Here is a 14,220-nt window from a genome sequence, read left to right on the forward strand (position 1 = left end):
CTACTCTAAAGCCCGGGACACACCAGCGCGCCGCAGACAGTCCCTGCTAACACGCCACGTTGTGGCAACATTGTGGCAACGTTGTGCGTTAGCTGGGGTGCCACACCAGACCGGAACTATATTTTACAAAACGAACACATTGTCTTGATAATACAGCTGTAATTGAGTGCCTGACATGCCAGTCAAGCGCAATCTTGAGAAGGTGTGCATTTCAGTAAGGATTTCAATTGACATGCAGTATGAAACTGAAAGGAGGTTGCATCACTATGATGCATAACATTGCATGTATTGTATTTTCAAGTGTGTGCATTCATCCTGTTGTCATTTTGTTTTGAAAGCAGAAGAATCATTCAACAGGTTGCTGAGACAAATGTAAACCAGTAAAACATATGAAGAGAAACAAACCTTGAATATAAGTTCAGTTGTTTAAACATTTGACAAACTATGGTGAGGGGGTAAGAAAACACACAAATCCAGCAGCTCCTGTATTTCAATACACCAGAACCCAATATTATTGGCGAGTCGGGTAGTCCATCATCACAGTTCGAGGGCAGGCATCTTTTCAGTAATTTCATCCCGTTGCATTCACATCCGTGCCTTGAATGAGATTGAATGTGATCTTTGCTCTCAAGTATGTTCCCAAGTTTTACACTTTCGTGCTTTGCATGAATGGGAATGGAACCGTGTGTGTTGAATGAGGCTCCTTGTGAGCACTGATCTTTGTCCGGTGGAGTTCCTTTTTGTGTTGCTGTAATTGTGTCATTTCTCGATGAGAAAGATTAGGCAACATTTAGTCACTTCTAGCCATGATGCTCAATTTATTTACGAATGTACCCTAGTTACTAGGGACCGTTTACGTTGGAGAACAAGATCTATTGTATGCCTGTGTATTTGGGGAAGTCAAATCTGAAATAATGATGAAATTGCGTGTATCCAAAGTTAAAACTCGTGATTTGTCGCGCTCTGGTGTGTAAAAGATGCAAAAGCTTACAGCACCTGGTATTCCCAGGCGGTCTCCCATCCAAGTACTGACCAGGCCCGAGCCTGCTTAGCTTCCGAGATCGGACGAGATCGGGCGTATTCAGGCTAGTATGGCCGTAAGCCAGGGAGGCTGTCCCTGACGCTCTACTTAAAGGGATGGCAATATCCGTTTCTGCCGTTCATACTTACAGTTGAACTGTCTCTCTACTCTAAAGCCCGGGACACACCAGCGCGCCGCAGACAGTCCCTGCTAATATGCCACGTTGTGGCAACGTTGTGCGTTAGCTGGGGTGCCACACCAGACCGGAACTATATTTTACAAAACGAACACATTTGTCTTGATAAAACAGCTGTAATTGAGTGCCTGACACGCCAGTCAAGCGCAATCTTGAGAAGGTGTGCATTTCAGTAAGGATTTCAATTGACATGCAGTATGAAACTGAAAGGAGGTTGCATCACTATGATGCATAACATTGCATGTATTGTATTTTCAAGTGTGTGCATTCATCTTGTTGTCATTTTGTTTTGAAAGCAGAAGAATCATTCAACAGGTTGCTGAGACAAATGTAAACCAGTAAAACATATGAAGAGAAACAAACCTTGAATATAAGTTCAGTTGTTTAAACATTTGACAAACTATGGTGAGGGGGTAAGAAAACACACAAATCCAGCAGCTCCTGTATTTCAATACACCAGAACCCAATATTATTGGCGAGTCGGGTAGTCCATCATCACAGTTCGAGGGCAGGCATCATTTCAGTAATTTCATCCCGTTGCATTCACATCCGTGCCTTGAATGAGATTGAATGTGATCTTTGCTCTCAAGTATGTTCCCAAGTTTTACACTTTCGTGCTTTGCATGAATGGGAATGGAACCATGTGTGTTGAATGAGGCTCCTTGTGAGCACTGAACTTTGTCCGGTGGAGTTCCTTTTTGTGTTGCTGTAATTGTGTCATTTCTCGATGAGAAAGATTAGGCAACATTTAGTCACTTCTAGCCATGATGCTCAATTTATTTATGAATGTACCCTAGTTACTAGGGACCGTTTACGTTGGAGAACAAGATCTATTGTATGCCTGTGTATTTGGGGAAGTCAAATATGAAATAATGATGAAATTGCGTGTATCCAAAGTTAAAACTTGTGATTTGTCGCCCTCTGGTGTGTAAAAGATGCAAAAGCTTACAGCACCTGGTATTCCCAGGCGGTCTCCCATCCAAGTACTGACCAGGCCCGAGCCTGCTTAGCTTCCGAGATCGGACGAGATCGGGCGTATTCAGGCTAGTATGGCCGTAAGCCAGGGAGGCTGTCCCTGACGCTCTACTTAAAGGGAAGGCAATATCCGTTTCTGCCGTTCATACTTACAGTTGAACTGTCTCTCTACTCTAAAGCCCGGGACACACCAGCGCGCCGCAGACAGTCCCTGCTAACACGCCACGTTGTGGCAACATTGTGGCAACGTTGTGCGTTAGCTGGGGTGCCACACCAGACCGGAAATATATATTACAAAACGAACACATTCTCTTGATAAAACAGCTGTAATTGAGTGCCTGACACGCCAGTCAAGCGCAATCTTGAGAAGGTGTGCATTTCAGTAAGGATTTCAATTGACATGCAGTATGAAACTGAAAGGAGGTTGCATCACTATGATGCATAACATTGCATGTATTGTATTTTCAAGTGTGTGCATTCATCCTGTTGTCATTTTGTTTTGAAAGCAGAAGAATCATTCAACAGGTTGCTGAGACAAATGTAAACCAGTAAAACATATGAAGAGAAACAAACCTTGAATATAAGTTCAGTTGTTTAAACATTTGACAAACTATGGTGAGGGGGTAAGAAAACACACAAATCCAGCAGCTCCTGTATTTCAATACACCAGAACCCAATATTATTGGCGAGTCGGGTAGTCCATCATCACAGTTCGAGGGCAGGCATCATTTCAGTAATTTCATCCCGTTGCATTCACATCCGTGCCTTGAATGAGATTGAATGTGATCTTTGCTCTCAAGTATGTTCCCAAGTTTTACATTTTCGTGCTTTGCATGAATGGGAATGGAACCGTGTGTGTTGAATGAGGCTCCTTGTGAGCACTGAACTTTGTCCGGTGGAGTTCCTTTTTGTGTTGCTGTAATTGTGTCATTTCTCGATGAGAAAGATTAGGCAACATTTAGTCACTTCTAGCCATGATGCTCAATTTATTTACGAATGTACACTAGTTTCTAGGGACCGTTTACGTTGGAGAACAAGATCTATTCTATGCCTGTGTATTTGGGGAAGTCAAATCTGAAATAATGATGAAATTGCGTGTATCCAAAGTTAAAACTCGTGATTTGTCGCCCTCTGGTGTGTAAAAGATGCAAAAGCTTACAGCACCTGGTATTCCCAGGCAGTCTCCCATCCAAGTACTGACCAGGCCCGAGCCTGCTTAGCTTCCGAGATCGGACGAGATCGGGCGTATTCAGGCTAGTATGGCCGTAAGCCAGGGAGGCTGTCCCTGACGCCCTACTTAAAGGGAAGGCAATATCCGTTTCTTCCGCTCATACTTGCAATTGAACTGTCTCTCTACTCTAAAGTCCGGGACACACCAGCGCGCCGCAGACAGTCCCTGCTAACACGAAACGTTGTGGCAACGTTGTGCGTTAGCTGGGGTGCCACACCAGACCGGAACTATATATTACAAAACGAACACATTGTCTTGATAAAACAGCTGTAATTGAGTGCCTGACACGCCAGTCAAGTGCAATCTTGAGAAGGTGTGCATTTCAGTAAGGATTTCAATTGACATGCAGTATGAAACTGAAAGGAGGTTGCATCACTATGATGCATAACATTGCATGTATTGTATTTTCAAGTGTGTGCATTCATCCTGTTGTCATTTTGTTTTGAAAGCAGAAGAATCATTCAACAGGTTGCTGAGACAAATGTAAACCAGTAAAACATATGAAGAGAAACAAACCTTGAATATAAGTTCAGTTGTTTAAACATTTGACAAACTATGGTGAGGGGGTAAGAAAACACACAAATCCAGCAGCTCCTGTATTTCAATACACCAGAACCCAATATTATTGGCGAGTCGGGTAGTCCATCATCACAGTTCGAGGGCAGGCATCATTTCAGTAATTTCATCCCGTTGCATTCACATCCGTGCCTTGAATGAGATTGAATGTGATCTTTGCTCTCAAGTATGTTCCCAAGTTTTACACTTTCGTGCTTTGCATGAATGGGAATGGAACCGTGTGTGTTGAATGAAGCTCCTTGTGAGCACTGAACTTTGTCCGGTGGAGTTCCTTTTTGTGTTGCTGTAATTGTGTCATTTCTCGATGAGAAAGATTAGGCAACATTTAGTCACTTCTAGCCATGATGCTCAATTTATTTACGAATGTACCCTAGTTACTAGGGACCGTTTACGTTGGAGAACAAGATCTATTGTATGCCTGTGTATTTGGGGAAGTCAAATCTGAAATAATGATGAAATTGCGTGTATCCAAAGTTAAAACTCGTGATTTGTCGCCCTCTGGTGTGTAAAAGATGCAAAAGCTTACAGCACCTGGTATTCCCAGGCGGTCTCCCATGCAAGTACTGACCAGGCCCGAGCCTGCTTAGCTTCCGAGATCGGACGAGATCGGGCGTATTCAGGCTAGTATGGCCGTAAGCCAGGGAGGCTGTCCCTGACGCTCTACTTAAAGGGAAGGCAATATCCGTTTCTGCCGTTCATACTTACAGTTGAACTGTCTCTCTACTCTAAAGCCCGGGACACACCAGCGCGCCGCAGACAGTCCCTGCTAATATGCCACGTTGTGGCAACGTTGTGCGTTAGCTGGGGTGCCACACCAGACCGGAACTATATTTTACAAAACGAACACATTTGTCTTGATAAAACAGCTGTAATTGAGTGCCTGACACGCCAGTCAAGCGCAATCTTGAGAAGGTGTGCATTTCAGTAAGGATTTCAATTGACATGCAGTATGAAACTGAAAGGAGGTTGCATCACTATGATGCATAACATTGCATGTATTGTATTTTCAAGTGTGTGCATTCATCCTGTTGTCATTTTGTTTTGAAAGCAGAAGAATCATTCAACAGGTTGCTGAGACAAATGTAAACCAGTAAAACATATGAAGAGAAACAAACCTTGAATATAAGTTCAGTTGTTTAAACATTTGACAAACTATGGTGAGGGGGTAAGAAAACACACAAATCCAGCAGCTCCTGTATTTCAATACACCAGAACCCAATATTATTGGCGAGTCGGGTAGTCCATCATCACAGTTCGAGGGCAGGCATCATTTCAGTAATTTCATCCCGTTGCATTCACATCCGTGCCTTGAATGAGATTGAATGTGATCTTTGCTCTCAAGTATGTTCCCAAGTTTTACACTTTCGTGCTTTACATGAATGGGAATGGAACCGTGTGTGTTGAATGAGGCTCCTTGTGAGCACTGAACTTTGTCCGGTGGAGTTCCTTTTTGTGTTGCTGTAATTGTGTCATTTCTCGATGAGAAAGATTAGGCAACATTTAGTCACTTCTAGCCATGATGCTCAATTTATTTACGAATGTACCCTAGTTACTAGGGACCGTTTACGTTGGAGAACAAGATCTATTGTATGCCTGTGTATTTGGGGAAGTCAAATCTGAAATAATGATGAAATTGCGTGTATCCAAAGTTAAAACTCGTGATTTGTCGCGCTCTGGTGTGTAAAAGATGCAAAAGCTTACAGCACCTGGTATTCCCAGGCGGTCTCCCATCCAAGTACTGACCAGGCCCGAGCCTGCTTAGCTTCCGAGATCGGACGAGATCGGGCGTATTCAGGCTAGTATGGCCGTAAGCCAGGGAGGCTGTCCCTGACGCTCTACTTAAAGGGAAGGCAATATCCGTTTCTGCCGTTCATACTTACAGTTGAACTGTCTCTCTACTCTAAAGCCCGGGACACACCAGCGCGCCGCAGACAGTCCCTGCTAACACGCCACGTTGTGGCAACATTGTGGCAACGTTGTGCGTTAGCTGGGGTGCCACACCAGACCGGAACTATATATTACAAAACGAACACATTGTCTTGATAAAACAGCTGTAATTGAGTGCCTGACACGCCAGTCAAGCGCAATCTTGAGAAGGTGTGCATTTCAGTAAGGATTTCAATTGACATGCAGTATGAAACTGAAAGGAGGTTGCATCACTATGATGCATAACATTGCATGTATTGTATTTTCAAGTGTGTGCATTCATCCTGTTGTCATTTTGTTTTGAAAGCAGAAGAATCATTCAACAGGTTGCTGAGACAAATGTAAACCAGTAAAACATATGAAGAGAAACAAACCTTGAATATAAGTTCAGTTGTTTAAACATTTGACAAACTATGGTGAGGGGGTAAGAAAACACACAAATCCAGCAGCTCCTGTATTTCAATACACCAGAACCCAATATTATTGGCGAGTCGGGTAGTCCATCATCACAGTTCGAGGGCAGGCATCATTTCAGTAATTTCATCCCGTTGCATTCACGTCCGTGCCTTGAATGAGATTGAATGTGATCTTTGCTCTCAAGTATGTTCCCAAGTTTTACACTTTCGTGCTTTGCATGAATGGGAATGGAACCGTGTGTGTTGAATGAGGCTCCTTGTGAGCACTGAACTTTGTCCGGTGGAGTTCCTTCTTGTGTTGCTGTAATTGTGTCATTTCTCGATGAGAAAGATTAGGCAACATTTAGTCACTTCTTGCCATGATGCTCAATTTATTTACGAATGTACCCTAGTTACTAGGGACCGTTTACGTTGGAGAACAAGATCTATTGTATGCCTGTGTATTTGGGGAAGTCAAATCTGAAATAATGATGAAATTGCGTGTATCCAAAGTTAAAACTCGTGATTTGTCGCCCTCTGGTGTGTAAAAGATGCAAAAGCTTACAGCACCTGGTATTCCCAGGCGGTCTCCCATCCAAGTACTGACCAGGCCCGAGCCTGCTTAGCTTCCGAGATCGGACGAGATCGGGCGTATTCAGGCTAGTATGGCCGTAAGCCAGGGAGGCTGTCCCTGACGCTCTACTTAAAGGGAAGGCAATATCCGTTTCTGCCGTTCATACTTACAGTTGAACTGTCTCTCTACTCTAAAGCCCGGGACACACCAGCGCGCCGCAGACAGTCCCTGCTAATATGCCACGTTGTGGCAACGTTGTGCGTTAGCTGGGGTGCCACACCAGACCGGAACTATATTTTACAAAACGAACACATTTGTCTTGATAAAACAGCTGTAATTGAGTGCCTGACACGCCAGTCAAGCGCAATCTTGAGAAGGTGTGCATTTCAGTAAGGATTTCAATTGACATGCAGTATGAAACTGAAAGGAGGTTGCATCACTATGATGCATAACATTGCATGTATTGTATTTTCAAGTGTGTGCATTCATCCTGTTGTCATTTTGTTTTGAAAGCAGAAGAATCATTCAACAGGTTGCTGAGACAAATGTAAACCAGTAAAACATATGAAGAGAAACAAACCTTGAATATAAGTTCAGTTGTTTAAACATTTGACAAACTATGGTGAGGGGGTAAGAAAACACACAAATCCAGCAGCTCCTGTATTTCAATACACCAGAACCCAATATTATTGGCGAGTCGGGTAGTCCATCATCACAGTTCGAGGGCAGGCATCATTTCAGTAATTTCATCCCGTTGCATTCACATCCGTGCCTTGAATGAGATTGAATGTGATCTTTGCTCTCAAGTATGTTCCCAAGTTTTACACTTTCGTGCTTTACATGAATTGGAATGGAACCGTGTGTGTTGAATGAGGCTCCTTGTGAGCACTGATCTTTGTCCGGTGGAGTTCCTTTTTGTGTTGCTGTAATTGTGTCATTTCTCGATGAGAAAGATTAGGCAACATTTAGTCACTTCTAGCCATGATGCTCAATTTATTTACGAATGTACCCTAGTTACTAGGGACCGTTTACGTTGGAGAACAAGATCTATTGTATGCCTGTGTATTTGGGGAAGTCAAATCTGAAATAATGATGAAATTGCGTGTATCCAAAGTTAAAACTCGTGATTTGTCGCGCTCTGGTGTGTAAAAGATGCAAAATCTTACAGCACCTGGTATTCCCAGGCGGTCTCCCATCCAAGTACTGACCAGGCCCGAGCCTGCTTAGCTTCCGAGATCGGACGAGATCGGGCGTATTCAGGCTAGTATGGCCGTAAGCCAGGGAGGCTGTCCCTGACGCTCTACTTAAAGGGAAGGCAATATCCGTTTCTGCCGTTCATACTTACAGTTGAACTGTCTCTCTACTCTAAAGCCCGGGACACACCAGCGCGCCGCAGACAGTCCCTGCTAACACGCCACGTTGTGGCAACATTGTGGCAACGTTGTGCGTTAGCTGGGGTGCCACACCAGACCGGAACTATATATTACAATACGAACACATTGTCTTGATAATACAGCTGTAATTGAGTGCCTGACACGCCAGTCAAGCTCAATCTTGAGAAGGTGTGCATTTCAATAAGGATTTCAATTGACATACAGTATGAAACTGAAAGGAGGTTGCATCACTATGATGCATAACATTGCATGTATTGTATTTTCAAGTGTGTGCATTCATCCTGTTGTCATTTTGTTTTGAAAGCAGAAGAATCATTCAACAGGTTGCTGAGACAAATGTAAACCAGTAAAACATATGAAGAGAAACAAACCTTGAATATAAGTTCAGTTGTTTAAACATTTGACAAACTATGGTGAGGGGGTAAGAAAACACACAAATCCAGCAGCTCCTGTATTTCAATACACCAGAACCCAATATTATTGGCGAGTCGGGTAGTCCATCATCACAGTTCGAGGGCAGGCATCATTTCAGTAATTTCATCCCGTTGCATTCACATCCGTGCCTTGAATGAGATTGAATGTAATCTTTGCTCTCAAGTATGTTCCCAAGTTTTACACTTTCGTGCTTTGCATGAATGGGAATGGAACCGTGTGTGTTGAATGAGGCTCCTTGTGAGCACTGAACTTTGTCCGGTGGAGTTCCTTTTTGTGTTGCTGTAATTGTGTCATTTCTCGATGAGAAAGATTAGGCAACATTTAGTCACTTCTAGCCATGATGCTCAATTTATTTACGAATGTACCCTAGTTACTAGGGACCGTTTACGTTGGAGAACAAGATCTATTGTATGCCTGTGTATTTGGGGAAGTCAAATCTGAAATAATGATGAAATTGCGTGTATCCAAAGTTAAAACTCGTGATTTGTCGCCCTCTGGTGTGTAAAAGATGCAAAAGCTTACAGCACCTGGTATTCCCAGGCGGTCTCCCATGCAAGTACTGACCAGGCCCGAGCCTGCTTAGCTTCCGAGATCGGACGAGATCGGGCGTATTCAGGCTAGTATGGCCGTAAGCCAGAAATGCTGTCCCTGACGCTCTACTTAAAGGGAAGGCAATATCCGTTTCTGCCGTTCATACTTACAGTTGAACTGTCTCTCTACTCTAAAGCCCGGGACACACCAGCGCGCCGCAGACAGTCCCTGCTAACACGCCACGTTGTGGCAACATTGTGGCAACGTTGTGCGTTAGCTGGGGTGCCACACCAGACCGGAACTATATTTTACAAAACGAACACATTGTCTTGATAATACAGCTGTAATTGAGTGCCTGACATGCCAGTCAAGCGCAATCTTGAGAAGGTGTGCATTTCAGTAAGGATTTCAATTGACATGCAGTATGAAACTGAAAGGAGGTTGCATCACTATGATGCATAACATTGCATGTATTGTATTTTCAAGTGTGTGCATTCATCCTGTTGTCATTTTGTTTTGAAAGCAGAAGAATCATTCAACAGGTTGCTGAGACAAATGTAAACCAGTAAAACATATGAAGAGAAACAAACCTTGAATATAAGTTCAGTTGTTTAAACATTTGACAAACTATGGTGAGGGGGTAAGAAAACACACAAATCCAGCAGCTCCTGTATTTCAATACACCAGAACCCAATATTATTGGCGAGTCGGGTAGTCCATCATCACAGTTCGAGGGCAGGCATCTTTTCAGTAATTTCATCCCGTTGCATTCACATCCGTGCCTTGAATGAGATTGAATGTGATCTTTGCTCTCAAGTATGTTCCCAAGTTTTACACTTTCGTGCTTTGCATGAATGGGAATGGAACCGTGTGTGTTGAATGAGGCTCCTTGTGAGCACTGAACTTTGTCCGTTGGAGTTCCTTTTTGTGTTGCTGTAATTGTGTCATTTCTCGATGAGAAAGATTAGGCAACATTTAGTCACTTCTAGCCATGATGCTCAATTTATTTACGAATGTACCCTAGTTACTAGGGACCGTTTACGTTGGAGAACAAGATCTATTGTATGCCTGTGTATTTGGGGAAGTCAAATCTGAAATAATGATGAAATTGCGTGTATCCAAAGTTAAAACTCGTGATTTGTCGCGCTCTGGTGTGTAAAAGATGCAAAAGCTTACAGCACCTGGTATTCCCAGGCGGTCTCCCATCCAAGTACTGACCAGGCCCGAGCCTGCTTAGCTTCCGAGATCGGACGAGATCGGGCGTATTCAGGCTAGTATGGCCGTAAGCCATGAATGCTGTCCCTGACGCTCTACTTAAAGGGAAGGCAATATCCGTTTCTGCCGTTCATACTTACAGTTGAACTGTCTCTCTACTCTAAAGCCCGGGACACACCAGCGCGCCGCAGACAGTCCCTGCTAACACGCCACGTTGTGGCAACATTGTGGCAACGTTGTGCGTTAGCTGGGGTGCCACACCAGACCGGAACTATATATTACAAAACGAACACATTGTCTTGATAATACAGCTGTAATTGAGTGCCTGACATGCCAGTCAAGCGCAATCTTGAGAAGGTGTGCATTTCAGTAAGGATTTCAATTGACATGCAGTATGAAACTGAAAGGAGGTTGCATCACTATGATGCATAACATTGCATGTATTGTATTTTCAAGTGTGTGCATTCATCCTGTTGTCATTTTGTTTTGAAAGCAGAAGAATCATTCAACAGGTTGCTGAGACAAATGTAAACCAGTAAAACATATGAAGAGAAACAAACCTTGAATATAAGTTCAGTTGTTTAAACATTTGACAAACTATGGTGAGGGGGTAAGAAAACACACAAATCCAGCAGCTCCTGTATTTCAATACACCAGAACCCAATATTATTGGCGAGTCGGGTAGTCCATCATCACAGTTCGAGGGCAGGCATCTTTTCAGTAATTTCATCCCGTTGCATTCACATCCGTGCCTTGAATGAGATTGAATGTGATCTTTGCTCTCAAGTATGTTCCCAAGTTTTACACTTTCGTGCTTTGCATGAATGGGAATGGAACCGTGTGTGTTGAATGAGGCTCCTTGTGAGCACTGATCTTTGTCCGGTGGAGTTCCTTTTTGTGTTGCTGTAATTGTGTCATTTCTCGATGAGAAAGATTAGGCAACATTTAGTCACTTCTAGCCATGATGCTCAATTTATTTACGAATGTACCCTAGTTACTAGGGACCGTTTACGTTGGAGAACAAGATCTATTGTATGCCTGTGTATTTGGGGAAGTCAAATCTGAAATAATGATGAAATTGCGTGTATCCAAAGTTAAAACTCGTGATTTGTCGCGCTCTGCTGTGTAAAAGATGCAAAAGCTTACAGCACCTGGTATTCCCAGGCGGTCTCCCATCCAAGTACTGACCAGGCCCGAGCCTGCTTAGCTTCCGAGATCGGACGAGATCGGGCGTATTCAGGCTAGTATGGCCGTAAGCCAGGGAGGCTGTCCCTGACGCTCTATTTAAAGGGATGGCAATATCCGTTTCTGCCGTTCATACTTACAGTTGAACTGTCTCTCTACTCTAAAGCCCGGGACACACCAGCGCGCCGCAGACAGTCCCTGCTAATATGCCACGTTGTGGCAACGTTGTGCGTTAGCTGGGGTGCCACACCAGACCGGAACTATATTTTACAAAACGAACACATTTGTCTTGATAAAACAGCTGTAATTGAGTGCCTGACACGCCAGTCAAGCGCAATCTTGAGAAGGTGTGCATTTCAGTAAGGATTTCAATTGACATGCAGTATGAAACTGAAAGGAGGTTGCATCACTATGATGCATAACATTGCATGTATTGTATTTTCAAGTGTGTGCATTCATCCTGTTGTCATTTTGTTTTGAAAGCAGAAGAATCATTCAACAGGTTGCTGAGACAAATGTAAACCAGTAAAACATATGAAGAGAAACAAACCTTGAATATAAGTTCAGTTGTTTAAACATTTGACAAACTATGGTGAGGGGGTAAGAAAACACACAAATCCAGCAGCTCCTGTATTTCAATACACCAGAACCCAATATTATTGGCGAGTCGGGTAGTCCATCATCACAGTTCGAGGGCAGGCATCATTTCAGTAATTTCATCCCGTTGCATTCACATCCGTGCCTTGAATGAGATTGAATGTGATCTTTGCTCTCAAGTATGTTCCCAAGTTTTACACTTTCGTGCTTTGCATGAATGGGAATGGAACCGTGTGTGTTGAATGAGGCTCCTTGTGAGCACTGATCTTTGTCCGGTGGAGTTCCTTTTTGTGTTGCTGTAATTGTGTCATTTCTCGATGAGAAAGATTAGGCAACATTTAGTCACTTCTAGCCATGATGCTCAATTTATTTACGAATGTACCCTAGTTACTAGGGACCGTTTACGTTGGAGAACAAGATCTATTGTATGCCTGTGTATTTGGGGAAGTCAAATCTGAAATAATGATGAAATTGCGTGTATCCAAAGTTAAAACTCGTGATTTGTCGCGCTCTGGTGTGTAAAAGATGCAAAAGCTTACAGCACCTGGTATTCCCAGGCGGTCTCCCATCCAAGTACTGACCAGGCCCGAGCCTGCTTAGCTTCCGAGATCGGACGAGATCGGGCGTATTCAGGCTAGTATGGCCGTAAGCCAGGGAGGCTGTCCCTGACGCTCTACTTAAAGGGATGGCAATATCCGTTTCTGCCGTTCATACTTACAGTTGAACTGTCTCTCTACTCTAAAGCCCGGGACACACCAGCGCGCCGCAGACAGTCCCTGCTAATATGCCACGTTGTGGCAACGTTGTGCGTTAGCTGGGGTGCCACACCAGACCGGAACTATATTTTACAAAACGAACACATTGTCTTGATAAAACAGCTGTAATTGAGTGCCTGACACGCCAGTCAAGCGCAATCTTGAGAAGGTGTGCATTTCAGTAAGGATATCAATTGACATGCAGTATGAAACTGAAAGGAGGTTGCATCACTATGATGCATAACATTGCATGTATTATATTTTCAAGTGTGTGCATTCATCCTGTTGTCATTTTGTTTTGAAAGCAGAAGAATCATTCAACAGGTTGCTGAGACAAATGTAAACCAGTAAAACATATGAAGAGAAACAAACCTTGAATATAAGTTCAGTTGTTTAAACATTTGACAAACTATGGTGAGGGGGTAAGAAAACACACAAATCCAGCAGCTCCTGTATTTCAATACACCAGAAGCCAATATTATTGGCGAGTCGGGTAGTCCATCATCACAGTTCGAGGGCAGGCATCATTTCAGTAATTTCATCCCGTTGCATTCACATCCGTGCCTTGATTGAGATTGAATGTGATCATTGCTCTCAAGTATGTTCCCAAGTTTTACACTTTCGTGCTTTGCATGAATGGGAATGGAACCGTGTGTGTTGAATGAGGCTCCTTGTGAGCACTGAACTTTGTCCGGTGGAGTTCCTTTTTGTGTTGCTGTAATTGTGTCATTTCTCGATGAGAAAGATTAGGCAACATTTAGTCACTTCTAGCCATGATGCTCAATTTATTTACGAATGTACCCTAGTAACTAGGGACCGTTTACGTTGGAGAACAAGATCTATTGTATGCCTGTGTATTTGGGGAAGTCAAATCTGAAATAATGATGAAATTGCGTGTATCCAAAGTTAAAACTCGTGATTTGTCGCCCTCTGGTGTGTAAAAGATGCAAAAGCTTACAGCACCTGGTATTCCCAGGCGGTCTCCCATCCAAGTACTAACCAGGCCTGAGCCTGCTTAGCTTCCGAGATCGGACGAGATCGGGCGTATTCAGGCTAGTATGGCCGTAAGCCAGGGAGGCTGTCCTTGACCCTCTACTTAAAGGGAAGGCAATATCCGTTTCTGCCGCTCATACTTGCAGTTGAACTGTCTCTCTACTCTAAAGTCCGGGACACACCAGCACGCTGCAGACAGTCCCTGCTAACACGAAACGTTG

The 14,220-nt window shown here is 43.5% G+C and overlaps 12 non-coding genes across 12 annotated transcripts; all 12 read right to left on the bottom strand.

Moving 5' to 3' along the window:
• Window positions 1-984: 984 nt before the first annotated feature.
• Window positions 985-1,103, bottom strand: LOC136736992 (5S ribosomal RNA). Its single transcript, XR_010811970.1, has one exon. It is a non-coding gene; the product is annotated as a 5S ribosomal RNA (ribosomal RNA).
• Window positions 1,104-2,159: 1,056 nt separating this feature from the next.
• LOC136736993 (5S ribosomal RNA) lies at window positions 2,160-2,278 on the bottom strand. Its single transcript, XR_010811971.1, has one exon. It is a non-coding gene; the product is annotated as a 5S ribosomal RNA (ribosomal RNA).
• A 1,066-nt stretch (window positions 2,279-3,344) lies between these two features.
• LOC136737265 (5S ribosomal RNA) lies at window positions 3,345-3,463 on the bottom strand. The gene has a single exon (XR_010812230.1). It is a non-coding gene; the product is annotated as a 5S ribosomal RNA (ribosomal RNA).
• Window positions 3,464-4,518: 1,055 nt separating this feature from the next.
• Window positions 4,519-4,637, bottom strand: LOC136737216 (5S ribosomal RNA). Its single transcript, XR_010812182.1, has one exon. It is a non-coding gene; the product is annotated as a 5S ribosomal RNA (ribosomal RNA).
• A 1,056-nt stretch (window positions 4,638-5,693) lies between these two features.
• LOC136736995 (5S ribosomal RNA) lies at window positions 5,694-5,812 on the bottom strand. The gene has a single exon (XR_010811973.1). It is a non-coding gene; the product is annotated as a 5S ribosomal RNA (ribosomal RNA).
• A 1,066-nt stretch (window positions 5,813-6,878) lies between these two features.
• On the bottom strand, window positions 6,879-6,997 carry LOC136736996 (5S ribosomal RNA). Its single transcript, XR_010811974.1, has one exon. It is a non-coding gene; the product is annotated as a 5S ribosomal RNA (ribosomal RNA).
• A 1,056-nt stretch (window positions 6,998-8,053) lies between these two features.
• LOC136737297 (5S ribosomal RNA) lies at window positions 8,054-8,172 on the bottom strand. The gene has a single exon (XR_010812262.1). It is a non-coding gene; the product is annotated as a 5S ribosomal RNA (ribosomal RNA).
• Window positions 8,173-9,238: 1,066 nt separating this feature from the next.
• Window positions 9,239-9,357, bottom strand: LOC136737218 (5S ribosomal RNA). Its single transcript, XR_010812184.1, has one exon. It is a non-coding gene; the product is annotated as a 5S ribosomal RNA (ribosomal RNA).
• A 1,066-nt stretch (window positions 9,358-10,423) lies between these two features.
• Window positions 10,424-10,542, bottom strand: LOC136736998 (5S ribosomal RNA). The gene has a single exon (XR_010811975.1). It is a non-coding gene; the product is annotated as a 5S ribosomal RNA (ribosomal RNA).
• Window positions 10,543-11,608: 1,066 nt separating this feature from the next.
• Window positions 11,609-11,727, bottom strand: LOC136736999 (5S ribosomal RNA). The gene has a single exon (XR_010811976.1). It is a non-coding gene; the product is annotated as a 5S ribosomal RNA (ribosomal RNA).
• Window positions 11,728-12,783: 1,056 nt separating this feature from the next.
• Window positions 12,784-12,902, bottom strand: LOC136737000 (5S ribosomal RNA). Its single transcript, XR_010811977.1, has one exon. It is a non-coding gene; the product is annotated as a 5S ribosomal RNA (ribosomal RNA).
• A 1,055-nt stretch (window positions 12,903-13,957) lies between these two features.
• LOC136737256 (5S ribosomal RNA) lies at window positions 13,958-14,076 on the bottom strand. Its single transcript, XR_010812222.1, has one exon. It is a non-coding gene; the product is annotated as a 5S ribosomal RNA (ribosomal RNA).
• Window positions 14,077-14,220: the final 144 nt, after the last annotated feature.

Source organism: Amia ocellicauda, unplaced genomic scaffold, assembly GCF_036373705.1.
Source record: "Amia ocellicauda isolate fAmiCal2 unplaced genomic scaffold, fAmiCal2.hap1 HAP1_SCAFFOLD_47, whole genome shotgun sequence".
Classification (NCBI taxonomy): domain Eukaryota; kingdom Metazoa; phylum Chordata; class Actinopteri; order Amiiformes; family Amiidae; genus Amia; species Amia ocellicauda.